Source organism: Schistocerca piceifrons, chromosome 1 (assembly GCF_021461385.2).
Source record: "Schistocerca piceifrons isolate TAMUIC-IGC-003096 chromosome 1, iqSchPice1.1, whole genome shotgun sequence".
Lineage (NCBI taxonomy): Eukaryota > Metazoa > Arthropoda > Insecta > Orthoptera > Acrididae > Schistocerca > Schistocerca piceifrons.
In genome coordinates, this window is record NC_060138.1 from 153,845,698 (window position 1) to 153,864,261 (window position 18,564).

Sequence of the window (18,564 nt, forward strand, 5' to 3'; positions counted from 1 at the left end):
TTTGTTTTATCATAATTATAAATTTCCTACCATTTACAATTAATCTGACAATATTAATGAAGAGATAAAAATGTGTAATCGAGACATAATGATACTGGTAAGGTTTTGGGTTTTGAGTACTGTTTACAATCATTGTGCAATTGACTTTCTTCTGCTCCAGCCTCCCTAAATCTGAATCTGTGGAAGTGGCTTGAAGTTGAAACAATTAGTGCCACTAGTGCTTTGTCTGCTAACAATGCCAACCTAATAAATATACTGGGTGTGGTGTTGTTAGTAGTACATTATTGAATAATTTGTCGAGTTCAGCCAAAACTTCAGTATTATTTCAAATGGAAGGAAAGATCAAATGTTCAAATGTGTGTGAATTCCCAAGGAACCTCAAACTACGTGGCCACTACACATCATGAAGGAAAGATAAAAATGATAAGTAAGATAATTGTCTCTCTTCTGGATAACATACTAACTACCTTCAAACAGCTGCAGATGTGGTGCTTCTTAATAGGAAAGTACCAACAATGGATCTAATAGCTCTGTTCGATTTGAAACTATAATTCTGTGTATATCATGCCCTACAGCATCATATGTCATTATGCTGAAACACACCTATCAACACGTGTACAAACAATTTCATGATGATGTTTATAGAATGTAATCATGTTGGTGGGTCCACCATCTTATCTAAATCAGTCGACATTGACTGCTGTCAACTGCTATCCAGTATTGCTCATATTTATTAACAAAATCATTTTTAAATACAATGTAGCAATTTTTACGCCCATATACACTTATTGTTCAGAAAACTTATGGGAATGCAGCCAGGTGACATTGTTGACAACCGCCAATATTTTGACAGGTGACCAACCTGTCATTTTCATGGCAACACTGCAGGAAGTAAGCACTGTGCAAGTGAATTTAAAACCTTGGTTTGCAGAGCAATTGTGGAAGGATAAAACTCACAATCACTGTAAACAATAGCGCCACCACACAACCAAAGATGACTAATGCCAGAAGTGATTGATACTGAGGGAGAATTAACTCTGTTCTGTTTTTTGACAAGGAAGAGAGCACTGCTCTACACAGAATTTAAGCCAAATTTTCCATCTCCATTTACAAGGTTACTTTGTAATTTAATCTCAACTGCTTCCTTAATAACACTATCGCAATAGCTGGAAGTGCATGCCAGAATCTCTGTGACATATTCCAGAGGGTGACCACTGCTAAGACAATGTTCTGCAATAAATGATCTGCTTGGATGGCATAAGTGTGTGTGATGCTTATGCTCAGTAGACCAAACCTTCATGGTCCTGACAGTCTGAACAATATGTGACATGCCACAACTGCACGGAATGTAACAGACACCCATCTTATACAAACCAAGAGGATTGATGTACTGAGCATAAGCATCAGATATGCTTAGAACAGCCGAGAAAATATGCTATTGCAAAACATTGTATTGACAATTGTTGTCCTATGGAATATAACACAGGAGATTCTGGCATGAAGTTCCAGCTACTGAGATAGTGCTACTAAGGAAGCAGTTGAGATTAAATCAGCAAGTAACTTTGTAAGAAGGGATGGAAGTTCTTGCTTAAATTCTGGGATCCTGCTCTCTTCCTTGTCAAAAACCAGAGGGACGGAATTAATGCTACTTCACTCATTGTTCAGTAATTTTTACTATCAATAATGTCTGGTGTCAGTCACCTATGGTTGTGTGGTGGTGCTAGTGTTTACTGTGTGTGTGTGTGTGTGTGTGTGTGTGTGTGTGTGTGTGAGACCTTTCTGGATGTCTTGAAAATTTCTCGGGTATTCAGCCGGGTAGCATTGTTCAAAAGGCACGATATTTCGGCAAGCCGACTTCTCTGGCAAGAAGTCGGCTTGCCAAAATATTACGCCTTTTGGATGACGCTACCCTTTCTGGAATTGCTTCCCAGATTGAGGTTTTAAATTAACTTGCACAGATACATACTTACCACAATTTTGCCTTAAAAATGACAGGTTGATCACCTGACAAAATATCAGTGGTTGTCAGCAATGTCACTCGGTTGCATTCCTGTAAGTTATCTAAGCACTGCATATGCCAGAAGACACTCAGGTCTACGATACACTTCTTGCTCACTGGGGACATCATACACATGTAATGTATGTCCAGGTCTTGTAATCACTCTCAGACTACTGCACAATGTTTGATGTAGACATCAAAACTTCTGAATGCTTTTATGAGCTAGAAAACCCAATAGATAAATATTCAACTGAAGCAATTTAAATAACTATAATTCTTGACTTTTTTGGCAAAATGCTTGTACTACCAATGTGTTCACTGACTGACTGATTGAGGGGGTTATGGGACTAAACAGCGAGCTCATCAGTCTCACAACTCTAAAATTACACACAGAAGAGAGAGTGTCCGCTAAAGGTGGATGTATGTAACCAGAGTCAAACTGTAAAATGAGGAAGTCAAAACACACACGGCAGAAGGTGTAACAGGGTACCCCAAATCTAAAAACTGGGAAAACAGAGGGATAAAAGAGCGGTCTTTGCGAGGGGTATTGATCATGGGTCCCAGGCAGAGAAAATATAAAGAGAGGTTCCAACCACATTCACCCTGCCCCTGCTCCAGGAGTAAAGCAAAACCTTATATTTGAAAATGAAAACTGCATTCATGGAGGGAACTGAGAACCAGTTCAACCATCTGTGAATGTTCTGCTAATATTAAAATTAAGGATTCTGGAGGACTATACTCATTACAAAGGGCCAAAAGAAGGGGACATTCCACCAATATATGTGATACCATCAGTCTGGCTCGACAACCACACTGTGGGGGTGGTTCATTACAGAAGAGGAAACAATGAGTGAGCCTGGTATGACCAATGCGTAGACGGTGTAAGACAGTGGAGTCCTTTTGAGAGAGGAGGAAGAAAGAGTGCCAAGCTGCAGTAGTCTCCTTGATTATGTGGGGTTTATTACTTAGAGCAGTAGTGCACCAGATGTCATTCCACTATTGGGCAAAGACAGATTTGATGTAGATCCGGCATATCCACAACAGGAATCATTAACGGGAATGGGGTTACGTATCTGCTCTCTAGCCAGTCAGCTAGTTCACTCCCTGCTATCCCCACATGACTTGGGACCCAGAGAAAGACAAATGAGCAGTTGGTATCGCCAAGGACAGAGAGAAGGTTATGGATAGCAGAGAACAAAGGGTGACAAGAGTAGCATCAGTCGATAGCCTGCAGGCTGTTCATTAGTGAGTACATATTAAAACAGTGTGGAGGGAGGCCTGAGTAACAAAAAGGAGGGTTCTGTGAATGGTTAGCAGCTCTACTGTGAACACACTACATGATCCTGGTGGTGTTCTAAGCCAGTAGGAGACATGACAGCATATCTCACCTTATCTATAATCTTAGAACCATCAGTGTAGAAGATGGTGGCACCCTGGAACTCTGCAAGGATGAATATACAAGACACCAGAAAACCATAGGGGCGACAGAGACCTTAGAACCCTGGAACAGGTTGGTCCTAATCCATGGTCGAGGCACCACCCAAAGAGTGGAGGGTGGAGGGAGTGTGTGTGTGTGTGTGTGTGTGTGTGTGTGTGTGTGTGTGTGTGTGTGTGTGTGTGTGTAGATACAAGGATCACACTCCAGAGAGTGCAGATGGAGATCCTGACAGAGGGAAATGAGATTCATTCTAACTGGCAATTCCACCCATTGCCAGTTATCAGGAGGGAGACATCTCTCATTTACAAAGAGAACAGGGAACATTGGATGGTCAGAGAATTGGCGAATGGCAATTGCATAAGAAATCAGGAGTTGGCTCTGTTGTATTTGTAGAGGAGGAATCACCGCTTTTGCAAGGAAACTGCCAACATGACTAACAGGCAGAAGCACCCACAGTGGTGAACAGGGTCAAGTATTTTCAGACTTGAAGGAGCCGCTGACCCATAAACCTGACTACCGTAATCTAGTCTGGACAAGACCAGAGCACGGTACAGATGGAAAAGAATAGCTCAGTCTGCACCCCAAGATGTGTGGGCCAGAAGGGAGAGAGCATTAAGCTTCTGCATGCATGTAGTCTTCAAGGTGGTAGATATGGGGCAGCCACATCAGCTTTTCATCAAAAATAATTCCCAAGAAACTGGACTTTGCTACAACATCTAGAAGCTGTTTGCTTAACCCATTACGGGCCATTGTCCCTTTTTTGAGATGCGTATATTTTACTTATTTCTACGTAAGCAATGGAGCTTTTAGCCTTCATTGTTGCACCTATATGTTCAACTAACTGCTATAATGCCTGTAAATGTAAAATAAATAACTTTTTTCTAAATACTCCATGCCAGGAAAATTATAAACTTGCCGATTTTTTGTTCTCTCACATGGCAGCACTGTACGTCTGCTGATAGTTCCTGGACGATAATGAGCTGTGATTTAATTGTCTGGGCGTGTTTGTGTCGAACATATGGATGTCTGTGTAAGATTAAGTATACTTCAGATTTTTTCAAGTAGGTGCAATATTGATATATTTTATGCGTCCCAATAATGGGACAATGGCATGTTACACTATCATTTATTGTTGATGAGCCCTATTCTTGTATACACTTATTATACAGAGAAGAATTGCATTTTACATTCTTTGTATCTGCCTTTTTTCATATTCTATTCGAATTTTATGATTCCAACAGGATAAAAACACGCGTGGACTTACACTTGAAGAAATTCTAGCAGAACTAGAGAACCATCAAGAGAGTGACGATAAAGATGACGACGTAGAATTGGCGATTATTCCACCCGAAGCAGATGTAATAACAGATGAAGAAGACATTGACGAAAATGTACTGAACAATGAGTCTGTTGTACAAGATGTAGCCAATGCTTTAGAGCTCATAACCAGCAGAGATGAAGCTAATGCTACAGTTATACCTCCAGAAGCCAAAGGAAGGAAAGCGTTAGGAGATGGAGCAGAAAGTGGTACATTATCTACAAAAAAATATAAATGTAAGTGGTATAAATGTCAACCAATGTACAAAAACACTAGTGAACCACGGAAGAGCAACGAACATTATGTTGCGGAATGTCTAGCAAATAAGACAGTGCCCCAGGTGTTTGAGGATTTTTTTTCTGAGAAACTAATGGATACTATTATTGAACAAAGCGAAATCTATGCTTGCCAACATAACAAAATAAATTTTCTGCTAACCAAAGAAGAACTAAAATCATTTATTGGTATACTACATCTAAGTGGTTATCATAAGCTTTCCCATGAGAATATGTACTGGGAACAGGCTCCTGATGTCGGTGTTCCTTTAGTCTTCAACTCCATGTCAAGAAATATGTTTCAGGAAATAAAGAGATTCATTCATCTCAATGACAACTCCAAGATAGACAAACGACAAGATATACAAACTGAGGTTGTACTTTGAAATGCTGAAAAAGGAATTTGGTAAAATTGGTGTATTTCATCCAGAACTCTCAATTGATGAAATGATGATACGCTATTATGGCAAACATTCAGCTACAATGTTTCTGAGGGGAAAGCCTATCAAATTTGGATACAAAATTTGGTGTCTTACAAGTTCCAATGGTTTTCTTTATAATTTTTCACCATACTGTGGCGAGACTGACAACAAACAGGAGCCTTTAGGTGCAAGGGTGATAAATGAACTAACCAGCATGATTCCAGAATCAGAGTATCCGAATTATAAGCTTTTCCTTGACAACTTTTTCACCAGTGTTGACACACTGATCACACTCTGAAAGAGTAAAATGAAAGCTACAGGAACAATAAGAGAGATCCGAACTAATGCATGTCCTTTGATTGATTCGAAAAGAATGGCAAAAGAAAAGGAATGAGGATTCTATGATTACATGTTTGACAAAGAGTGAAATGGAGTGACAACAAACCAGTATGTGTAGCGACAAATTACAGTACTAATACTCACGGGCAAAGAAAAAGGAAATATCTGTTACAATGCCACATCTCACTGAAGAATACAATGTCCATATGGGTGGCGTAGATCTACTGGACAAGCAGATATCACTTTATAGGACGAGGATAAGGTCAAAGAAATGGTGGTGACTATTATTCACACAGATGATAGATATCTGTGTAGTAAACACATGGTGTGCATACCAAATTGCTAACTGTAATGAGAAGCTCTCACTTTTGGATGACCGACAGAGAATAGTTTTTTTTTTCCTATCAAAGAAAACAGGGTCAGTACCAAAATGCAGAGGCCCACAAGGAAGCAAATTGGTGGGAGGACCAGTGAGCACAGATGTACGACTAGATCCAGGAAATCATTTCATTGTGCCAAGTAAAACACAGAAGAGATGTGCTTACTGCAAGGAAAAAAAAAAAAAAAAAACAACAAAAATTTTTGATAGGTGCAATGTTGGTGTACACGACAAGTGTTTTGTTTCATTTCATACTGAATAGACGTTCAATAATATTTAAACATTCTTTATTTATTGTTTGTGTTGTTTCTTACAACATTATGCATGGAGAATAAGGTTGTGAATTTGGATAGCGCATTTGACCAATGTCCCAAAAATGGGACGGTCTGTAGTTTTTGTTCCAATATACTGAAAATTTTCAAAACAACTTTTTACTCAATTAATCACTCAGTGTAACGCATTTATGTATAAAAGTTTGCAAAAAAATGATCCAATAGTGTTTTGGCCAGTAATGGGTTAAATAAAGTTCTGGATTGGGGTGAACTGTGGATCAACGACAAAAATGTATAGCCCGTATTTACGAGGGAGAAAACTGGAACATGGGTGAGAGCCCACACAAAGGCCCGTCGGATGGCGCATTGGAGCCTGCGCTCAGCAGATGCTACTGAAGGAGAGCTGCCCCAGGCGGAAATGAAATGAAATGAGCATATGACATCGTTGGCCGGGAGGCCCCTATTCAAAGAAGTTCGGCTGCCAATTGCAAGTCTTATTTTATTCGATGCCATATTGGGTGACTTGTGCACTGGCGATGAGGATGAAATGATGAGGACAAAACAGCACCCAGTCCCCGAGTGGAGAAAATCTCCAACCCAGCCGGGAATCGAACCCGAGCCCGCTTGCATGGGAGGCAAGCACATTACCACCCAACTACGCAGGCGGACACCAGATGCAAAAATTGTTAACATACAATGCCGTGGTAACCAGAGGCCCAACAGAGGCACCATTGATAGCTATGAGGAAGAGTGTGATACTTAACACAGGGCGCTGTGGGATACCATTCACCTGAATCCGGAGGTTGCTGAGAAGTGCCAATTCTTAACACAGAAGAGATGGTGGGATAAAAACTCACGGATAAAAATTGGAAGTGGGCCGCGAAAGCACCAGTCATACAGAGTAGCTAACCATCCTCTAAAGCAGTTTACAAAGTACGTTTGTCAGGCTAATTGGGTGGTAGCTGTTGAGAGACTCTGGGTTCTTCCTGGGATTAAGGACGTGGATAACTATACTGTCTTGCCAGTGTGACGGGAAAGCATCTGTGAGCCAAATGTGGTTGAAGATCCTGAGTAGATGTTGCCTTTGGGTATCCAAGCGCTGGATCATCTGGTTGTGGATGGGATCAAGGCCTGGGGCGTTGTCACATGAAGAGGTAAGATCCTGCAAGAATTCCCATTTATAGAAAGGTTCATTATAGGGTTCAGTGTGGTGGGGGTTGAAGTGGAGGACGAGGAGGGAGGGGGGTTGTTCAAATCGGTGTTTCTGCTGGAGAAAGGTAGCGGGATAGGAAGAGGATGCTGACGCCATCGCAAAGTGTGTCACGAGGTGTTGTGCAAGGACCAATGGATCAGTAGACAGAGCACCTTGGAGGATATGACCCTGGACAGTTGATTTGTCGCTGGTGCCCCACAAGGCTACGGGGCTGTGATGAAGAGCCATACATCCCCATGGAGGAAACATAGCACTTCCAGCATTCCTTTTTACTCTGCTTAATAAGGTGACAAGTCTTAGCATGGAGACACTTAAAAGCGAGGAGGTTTGGCCATGAAGGATGTCGTTTAAATCACTGCAGCACATAGTGGCAGTCCTGGGCAGTGACTGCTACGTCCTCAGTTCACCACAGTTCTGGTTGACTACTAGAGGGACTTGAGTAGGGGGACAGCAGTGCCAGCAGCAAAAAGAATAGTGGCAAAGATGCCCTGCACGACTACATCAATGCAATTCAAGAGAGAGTTGTTGAAGGGCAATCGAAATGAGGGCGACCTTGGAGCACACAGATTGCGCTTCTCATGGCCGAGTTGTGGCAGTAGGCTTCCAGACAGAGACGTCGCGGAGAGGGGTTCTTGTGGGGAGTCCCGTCATTGGCAGGTGCTGAAGAAGTGGAATACTTCTTTGGCCAGGGAAGGAGAGCAGCTCCTGGAGGGGAGGTTGTTGGAACTGCAGGGGAGAGGGAAGGGAGAGGTGTCAGGGCTGGGGCAAGGACGAGTTCCGAGGGGGAAACGATGTAACAAAGGCAAAAGTTGAAGAAAGTGACACCAGATAGCGTGTCACATATTTTGGCAAGCCACAGCATAACAAAGGCAATCCAGGTATTTGTACACTTGGATCTTCTGCTGGACAATCTGGTGAACAAGGAGAGTGGCAGTCATGACACAAAGGGGGTGGAACACAGGGGCTTCCCTCACCACACAGAGAGTCCGCTGTACAACGGAAGTAATATGCCCAAAATGCAAGCACTGACAGCACTTAATGGGTGGTGGGATGTATGGTTTCATGTCACATCTGTAGCACATAACCTTGACCGCCTCATAGAGTATACCCTCAAAAGCCAGAATGAAGGTGCCAGTATCAGTGCACTTGTCTTTACAAACCTTCTGCACATATTGAAAAAAAAAAAAAAAAAAAATGTATGGCGCATTGCTCCAGATTAGACTTACCAGTTTGCAGGATGAAGTCCCTATAAAAAACATCCCCTGGACCGATATTCAGAAATTGGTGAGGGGTAACAGATGCTGGGACACTGCCAAGACGATCACAAGCACAAAGAGCTGCAGACTGGCCAGCAGAAGAAATGCTGATCAACAGGGAGCTTGACTGCACCTTACTGAGTGACTCCAATTCACCAAACTTGTCCTCGATATTCTCCACAAAAAACAATGGCTTTGTGGCGGTGAATGTGTTTCCGTCATTTCTAGTACAGACAAGGTAGTGGGGAATGTGTTTCATCCCAAGATGGCAAGGCTTGCCCTCCTCCCATACAAAGCACCATTCAATGATCCGTTACCATTCTAAGAGACGGTCGTTTGAGAATGGCTGGATTTTTGCAGCTTGATACACTTCATGTGCCAAGTATCCGAACTGATACCTCCCATTCCAATTAGGGGATCTACAGCAAGGTCGCTTGGCATGGCAGCCATTGCTGGGAGTTCCGATGCTCCAGGAAGACAAGCAACCAGTCCTTGGCAAACATGAAGAGGGAATAGCTAAGGTGTCAGCAGTGTGATCCCTGTGTTGTCAGGGAGTTCAGTCAGATGGGTACGTAACAGTCCCACCACACAGACTGGCAATACTTGCTGGTGACCTAGGGGGGTGGAGGGCTACAGCAGGGAAGGAAGAGGGGTAGGAAAGGGGGAGAGGAATTCATACCATAGACACTGGGGAGGGAATTCTTCCCCAAATGGTTCACACTAAAAACAAAACATTTAGAAGTGGAGATCAAACCTTAAACAGGGATCTAAATGCCAAAAAGGATGAAAGAAAACCAGGCAGGAGGAACCAAATTTCAAGCAATATAGGGAACAAGGTGGATAGCCAGGTCAATATAAATCAGAACACCAAGAGAGGGAAAGGAGGAGGCAGCGGGGAAGGAGTGAGGATAGGGAGGGAGGGGCAGGGTGAAGGAAATGCAGCCAGGGAAGGAAGAATTGGCTGCAATAGCTCAGGGCACCATGTGCGCCATGCACAAACTCACAAAATAATTGAGCCCCCCCTCTGGGTGGGAGTACCAATGTTTTCTTGAAATGAATTATCTATGTACATGCTTAAAAAATAATTTCCCATTACTTACACTGTCACCACAATTTACACCATTTGTGAAGGTTTTCCTGTATAACCAGAAATTTACGCCATTGGTAAAGGTTTTGCTGTACAACCAAAGCACATACATATCTTTTAAAATGGATTCCAAACAGTCTCTACCACAAAAACATTTATAATGATGGTAACTGGTTTCAGTCAGTGTTTGAACATCCTCAGACCTTCGTAGCATGATGGTAGGTGGTGGCAGTGAATGAAGCAGATGATTTAAGTCCACGAATATCAACTGCCAAAGGCAGCAAGGCAGTAGTTGCTTAAATATGGTATGCTTCACCCCCTGAATGCTAAATTATGTCAGCTATTGCCAATCAGGCATACAGGACTTAAAACAGTTGTTACAATAAGGTATGTACAGAATAATTACATGAAAGCTAATAACAATTGAAAAAATGGGTACATATAATGTAACTGCTATGAACAGTATTTTGTCAATCTGTGACACAAATATATATAAAAGAGATACCTGATCATAATAAGTTGTGACAACACTGACAGCCATCTGTGGGGATTTATAGGAAAATCATAAATTGTATGCCAGCAAAGATAGTGGTTAAGTGACGTCAACAGTTCCCATGGAGACAGTGTTGTTGTATCAATATGAACCATCCAGCAGAAGATGATTTCTGAGCTGCGACAGCAACTGGATGTTAAATACATATTGTCACGCGGGCTGACATTGAAAGATGCATGCCAGGTATTGCAGATTGGTCCTACACATTGTAGTGCCACTGGAAATACTGATTGAGTAGCAATGTTACTTACCACGGAAGCAGTGTGGATGTGTCAATGTGCACGTTTCAAGAGAAGGTGAATTCAAAGTTATGATAGCGACTAGCTGTGACAAAATACTGGCAGGCAACTAAGACAATTGTCACAATATGTGTCAGATCTCTGCAGATTACATTGACCAAGTACCGTATTTACTCGAATCTAAGCCGCACTTTTTTTCCATTTTTTGGAATCCAAAAAGCCGCCTGCGGCTTAGAATCGAGTGCAAAGCAAGTGGAAGTTCTGAAAAGTGTTGGTAGGTGCCGCCACAACTAACTTCTGCCGTCGAATATATGTAGCGCGACACAGGCATGCTTTGTAGGCACAAAGATAAATACTGGTGCCAAAACCTCTGCATCAGTAAATAAATTAAAAAAAAAAGTGGAAGATGAGCTTTTTTCTCCGCCCCGAGTTTTGACCACTGCATTTTCATACATTATCCAATGAAGTAAATACAAATTCCGTATTGTTCATCTTCGAATGTAGCAGAATTTCAATGTACTACGAAAATCCGTCTGGCAAGACTGACTGGGATGTTTGTCAATATGGCCAACTCTACGTTCTGAATTTTTTCCTACCCCTGAGAAGAGATGGTTGCTAATAGCAACCTGATGAAATGTGAATCACATGCAGTATTCTCTTCACCATAAGAACAATATGAATATAAACATTTTGCCATGTAGTCTTTCGTGTTTGCTGCTATCTCATTTAAATCCTGTCTGCCTAATAAACTACGAAACTTGAGTGAGGCAACAGCAAACGCGGAAGAATATGTATATCGTGTCACGTTTACATTCGTATTATTCTTATGCCTCATAGTGATACAGTCAGAAATGAAGCACAGCAACTGACTAGATTTTTGAATCTAAGATGACTCTGATTTCTGTGCAGAATTTGATGTACTAAAGAAGCGGCCGCAAAGATTTTCAAACGGAGAAACATTTTCGCCTAACTCTCGTTCAGAACATGTTCTATCATACGCAGTCTATTATTTGGTTCTTGTTGATCATTACCAAAGAAAGCAGCTGTGTAAGTAACAACAAATAGCAGTCTCTTGCCATTGTTTCGCTAATGAGACAATTCCTCTCTTTTTTTTATTGTAAGCGGTGTCAACGCGCACAAAAGCAAGCCATGCCGCGAGCGGCGACAGACCGTAAACACGCACTATCAGAATGCGACGAACAGTACAGTAATGCATTTTCTGCTTAGAGTGATGTAAGCACCTAGAACAAAGAAAATGGCACTTATCAGATCAAAGCAAAATAAGCAATCGATTCAAACCAGACGAAGCACGTGAAAAAGGAAGGGTACCTGTATAAATACAGACGGAGCACCTGACGCATAGCAATGGCTACCTGGTAAAGCTTAACTGCTAAGCTTACGACTCGAACCAAACTATTGTAGCTGTATCGTCATTCATTCGACCTAAATTGTGTCTCATATTACATTGGACCAACATTGTTTCGATTTGGAGGTGCGGCCTAAAACTTTTCTCTCCCCTTGAATTTCGAGTCTCAAATTTCAGGTGTGGCTTAGATTCGGGAAATTTTTTTTTTACTTTATTCGAGTCTCATTTTTCAGGTGCGGCTTAGATTCGAGTAAATACGGTAATCAACAAGATAACAAATAAAGTAGGGTTATAATATCCAATGCATGGAAAAATAAGTTATATCAAAATACATAATTTGGTATGCAATGGGTGCAGCATCACTCATTTAAGCAACAACCCCATTGCTCTCCATAACAGTTGAAATTTGTGGCGTTCCAATGCCTACACAATTTGCCATCACTGCCTACTATCATCGTATGAGGGTCCGAGAATGGTAATTGACTGAAACCAGTTACTATCAAAATAAATGTTTTTGCAGTTGAGATTGTTTGAAATCTATTTTAAATTATTTTTAGCCAGACCACTGTTTTTCCATGAGAAATGTTCTCAAAAATTATGTGTATCTTCTGTCTCCTGTGCATGTGAAAGACCTAAAATTGATAGAGATTTTCTTCACAGTTAAATCAGTACAAACTGACAACAGCAGTACATGTGGTAATGACTTGACACACAGTAAGCTTAAGCAATATTTGATTTTAGCCAGAGATTAGTTATTGGGTCATTCTATGTCAGTTCAACCAGGGGCTCCAGCTCATAGTCTCAGATTTGACTGAAATTCATTACACTAATTCTACCAAGTGTGGAACACTCGTGTACAAAGTACTAGTTTCTCATGCCAATTAGTTCCAGAATTATGACTTGTGAAAGAAGGTGGCGTGACCCGCAAATTGCAACCCGCATCTGGCAATCTATCTTCAGACCCAACTTCAGGTCTTAATAACTTTGGAACTATTTCGCACAGTCCAGTGAAATTTTTACAACCCAGTAACATCCATTTAGAGAACACACTCCATGAATCAAAACACCAACAACATATTTCTGAGGGAAAATGAAAAATTCCAAAATGTGATTAAAAAAAGTAATACATTAAAAGGTACGTGTTGTAAGTGCTCTCTATGCCAAATATAATTCACTCAAAAGGGGTATAAATTTTTTTGTGGTAAGCTTAATGTGGCCTAAATACACACAGAACTCCTCATGCCCATATCAGTCACAAAAACTGAGTTACATGCACACAAAAATACAAAAATTTGAAAAATCACCTGAAAAACATGGATTTTCTAAATGTGGTAGCACAAAAGGGACAAGAGTTATCCAAGCCAAATTTCACACACTGCATAAGTAGACCATAATGATATATATCTCAAAATTTCAGCATGTTATTGCAAGACATTTGTGTACAATGGAAGTTGACAGATGTATTTGGCGATGTGCCCATTGTTCCACAACAATTTTGTAAAAACATATTGTAAACTGCTCTGCCTCTTCTTATCCTCCCCCACAACTGTTTAATCACTAAGCAACAACATACAGACAGATTAACACAACCTATCATTAATGTTTACTGCACCTTAACTGCTAAAAACCAGTTGATTGTGCTTCGAACAGAAGTTCTCCCACAGTTTAGCTATTGTACTCTGTACATTGACTGGCAAATTGTACTGTCTTCCTGACATTGTGTTAGGAACTGGAACTGTCATAAGAATATGTTCAAAAGGAATCCAACACCTGTCTGCCAAACGTGGCCAATGAAATGATCTTGCTGGTCCTGCTGGTGCCATGAAGTTCACAAATACATCACCTTCTGCTTCACAACACTCTGCAACACATCCTGAGTGCCATTTGTCATCATAAACAGCAATAACATAGCAACCTGGTTGTATGTTGCTGCTTTTGCTTCTGAAGACACATGTTGTGCTTCTGAAGACACATGTTGTGCATGAACCTATAGTTATAATTGGACAGTCTGCTCATCTGTACATTGTCAGAGTCCGCTGGAGAGGAGTGATGATGGCTCCTTGTGCCTGCAACAGTTTTAACGTGTCCTAGTCTGCTTTTTAGAAACTCTTCGACTGATTTCACCTCATCTTTCGAAACATAGAATGATTGTATGCCAGAGATATTTTTCTGTACCCAGGTAAATAATTGAAGAGGTGTTAGAAGGTGGCCCGTAGGGTGCTGCAGACTAGCTTGTGATGCCATGCGCTTAATGGTAGCACCAATACCATCACATACATTTTTGCCATGACTTGTTGTGAAAAAATTCCATTGTACGTGAATCTGAAAATCATGGTTCAAATGGCTCTGAGCACAATGGGACTTAACTTCTGAGGTCATCAGTCCCCTAGAACTAAGAACTACTTAAACCTAACTAACCTAAGGACATCACACACATCCATGCCCGAGGCAGGATTAGAACCTGCGACTGTAGCGCAAACATAAATTTTTGAGATTTTTACAGTTTTTGTACTGACTAGCTGCCCCATCACTGAAGTATTTTGCAAAATGTATGTGAGGAAGCTTGTTTTTCACATATGCCATGACAGTGCGAATGTGGACATGAACTGCAATGGCATCATGAATTAAACAGTCACTAAAAACACACAGGTTCATGACAGACACATTACCTGATTCACCTCTATAGTAAATCGCAAATGGCTGGAGAGTTGCTTGACTGTTGTTCCAATGATATCCTTGGATGGCATTTTTAACTATAAATGCTTAATTTTCAGAAGAGTCTAGTATTACTATAATTTCATCCTGTTTCAAATTATCCTTACAAAACTGGAGATAAGCCAATTGTGCTGTTACTGTGAAGCTGTGTGTGGTCAGTTTGTCCGTTTTTTGACAACACATTTCAACAAAATCTTCCACTGTACTTTGCTTTGTTTCAAGACTTGTGTGATCCATGTGTGTCCATTGCTTACAAGAAACAAGTTCATCATCATCCATAAGGAGTTCACCATACAGTTTGTTATTCACGTGTTCTGCACGATTTGCCTTACCAGGACACTTTTCACGCCTGTGTATCATGCACTGGTAGGAACTGATGTCACACTAGCAGCTTCATTGCACCTTTGTAATCCAGACCAGAATCCTTTATAGCAGCAAACATCAGCTTAGCATCTTGATGCGTCCCACGTACACAAACATTGTGTGTGCCCCTTGCACTTACAGGCACAACCCATTTTGGCTGAAGATTGAAAAAAGATGGTAAACCTACCTTGGTATTGGGATACTTTTGCTTGAATTCTACATATAGTTCTGATACGTTGCATAGCAACAGTCTTTTTTGCATCTGTACACGTACATTTCCCATTTTCACCATTACACAGTCTTTTTTCCAGGCATTATTCGGCTATAGTCATTATTTTCATAAAACTCCGACACTAGCATCTTTATTTCTGAACTCAATTGCTTACAATGAGCCTGCTGAAGTTGTGGAAGCACTCCTTGGGTTGCTTTTATTTTCCTAACTTGTGTTACCATATATGTAGAAACATTAAATTCCTTTGCAGTGTAGTCAATAGACCAGCTGGAAGGTGCAAGGGTAAGAATAGCTACTTTTTTCTGGTGTGTGGATATGGCACATTTTTCTTTCAACTCATGCACAATTTTGTCCAAATCAGAGCATTTCTGGCATGATTTCTGTTCCTTTGGAGCAGATAGTTCTTCCTCTTCCACCATTAGCGTGTCAGCTATTTTGTGTTTTAATTCCATTTGAGCTTCTTGTACTTTTTGTCTACCATAGCTGGGCCTGTCTCTTTTCCCAACTTAGTGTGTCTTCATGGGAGACAAACCAGGAGCAGTCACTGACGTATTTAATTGCTCATCTGCTATGGTTGTAGGTGACTGTCATGTAAAGTATCAGAATATTCTTCATTTTTTAGCAGTGTAACACGCCTGGGACATAACTTTTGTCCTGGTTTCATGTTAAGTCCCATGCACTGATTCACTTTCAATACTGATTTTATATCAATTTCTCTGAGGCTACACCTCACTGTCTTCTTATGAATCTGAAATGGATCAAAACAACTTCTTTGTAGGAAAGAATACTTATCCAGAAACACTTTCATATGATGATAGCAAACACTAAAGTTTCCTGGAACTGTACTTCTTGTGCCCACAGAATGTATCCCAGATCTCCATAGCAACAGATCGTGGTCCGATTCATCCAGATCATGCAGTACAAAGCGAATGCCACATTTTGTTCCATATGTTGTTTTATGACATTCAGACGCTTGTGCTCTACCAATACTGCAACTTGTTTGAACAAAAGCACCACTAATACACTCTTTTGCCTCCATACTGACTTTCCACAACAATACTGACCAGTCTGAACTAGAATCTTAAAAACATGAGTAACCTGTAATTGTTGCTTGTTTCCTTTGTTGTTCCTGCCTAATAATGACTCATTCTGTACCTGAAAACTACCACTGTTTAACTTTCTGTTGCCTAATGGTTCCCAACAATTGCTGCAGCTTTATCTGAAACAAGCTGTCTGCATAATCACTATTACTTGCTAAATCGTGTTAAAAGAAACATAAACAAATGCATCTCTGTCAACTTTTATTGTGCACAAATGCCTTGCAATAACACATTGAAATTTTGCCACATATTATATTATGGTCTACTTATGCAGTGTTTGAAATTTGGCTTGGATATCACTTGTCCCTTTTGTGCTACCACACTTAGAAGATCCATGTTTTTCAGGTAATTTTTCAAATTTTTGTGCACGTTTAACTCTGTTTGTGTGACTGGTATGGGCATGATGAGTTCTGTGTGTGTTTAGGCCACATTAAGCTTACCACAAAAAAATTTATACCCTATTTGAGTGAATTATATTTGGCATAGAGGGCACCTACAGTATGTACCTTTTAATGTATTACATTTTTTTAATCACATTTTGGAATTTTTTATTTTCCCTCAGAAATATGTTGTTGGTGTTTTGATTCACAGAGTGTGTCCTCTAAGTGGATGTTACTGGGTTGTAAAAATTTCACTGGACTGTGCGAAATAGTTCCAAAGTTATTAAGACCTGAAGTTGGGTCTGAAGATAGATTGCCAGGTGCGGGTTGCAATTTCTGGGTCACGCCACCTTCTTTCACAAGTCATAATTCTGGAACTAATTGGCAGGGGAACTTAAAATTTGGTACGTGAGTGTTCCACACTTGGTAGCATTGGTGTGCTAAATTTCAGCCATCAGCTGGAACATTTTCTCAAATTGGTTGAATTGACATCGATTGAACCTATATAGACTTAATTTCATTTGTCCATATAGTTTATTAATGTCACAATCTTAGAAAAAGAAAATAGCCTTCACTTTTATTGTTCAAAAAGTAGTCCCTGACATTTGGTGCATGCTGACCAGGTTTATTGCCTGGGCTTTAGGAAGTGGTGACTTATCCACGTTCCAACCACACTCCATCTATCAAAGTACAACAGATTGGAGCTAATTCAGAGGGGATGTGTACTTTACACATTTTCATATGTGTTATCTTTGGTTTACTGTGTTGTAGTCCCAACTAGAAAGTTATAAGTGTATTAATTCCTGCAACAACATTTACACTCAATAAGAGACTGTAGTTTTCAATGCTAATGCAGAGCCCATCTGGGTCCTTTAAATGAACAAAAAGCCTCGTCTGTTGGGATTTTATCAGCTGGCATTGGGAAAATACGAGTTTCTGCATTGTCAGTAACTTTCTAGTAATGATGGCTAGAATGCTATTGTATTCTATCTACAGGGTGTATACACGGACAATTAAAAGGGGGGAGGGGGGGAGGGGGGAAATCCTGGATTTTCATGGATTTCCCAGTTAAAAACGCAGTTTTTCTCATGTGAAAATACATTTATTCCGAGGTGAAAAATACAATTTTGCCATGATAAGTGACAGTATACTTTCCCTTGGAGCTGTGAAAATATCAGTCCTTTGATTGGTAAAGGTTTTATACACCAGCATGGAATTTCAGAGAACAAAAAAAACTTGGCAAAAAAGTTTTGGAGATATATGTGATGTGCAGCAACATTTACGCTGTGTATTTTCATATTATGATACACCGCATATTTTTGTATTACGAATCTATAGATTTGAAATAGAATGTTGGTTTCAAAGCATTGAATATGAGATTGAAATGCGCTTTTGTAAGCCAATCATGTTATGTGATCTTGCCAGCCAATGGCAGCAGATATTCAGAGCATATGACACATGACAGTCAGCCAACAACATAACTGTTATGTAGTGTGAACACTCAAATAGGAAAAGTTAAACTTTCGCAAATAATATTGGTCTTTAAGATTAATAAGCTACAAGAAAAGCTAAGCTTTCACATATAATATTGGTCTTCTTTGCGTGTGTGACACTTTAA

At 40.5% G+C, this 18,564-nt stretch overlaps 1 protein-coding gene across 2 annotated transcripts in view; it reads right to left on the minus strand.

Annotated features, from left to right (window-relative positions):
- The window catches only part of LOC124784073 (pyruvate dehydrogenase E1 component subunit alpha, mitochondrial-like), a 100,236-nt gene that overhangs the window by 3,608 nt on the left and 78,064 nt on the right, over positions 1-18,564 (minus strand). The window lies entirely within an intron of this gene.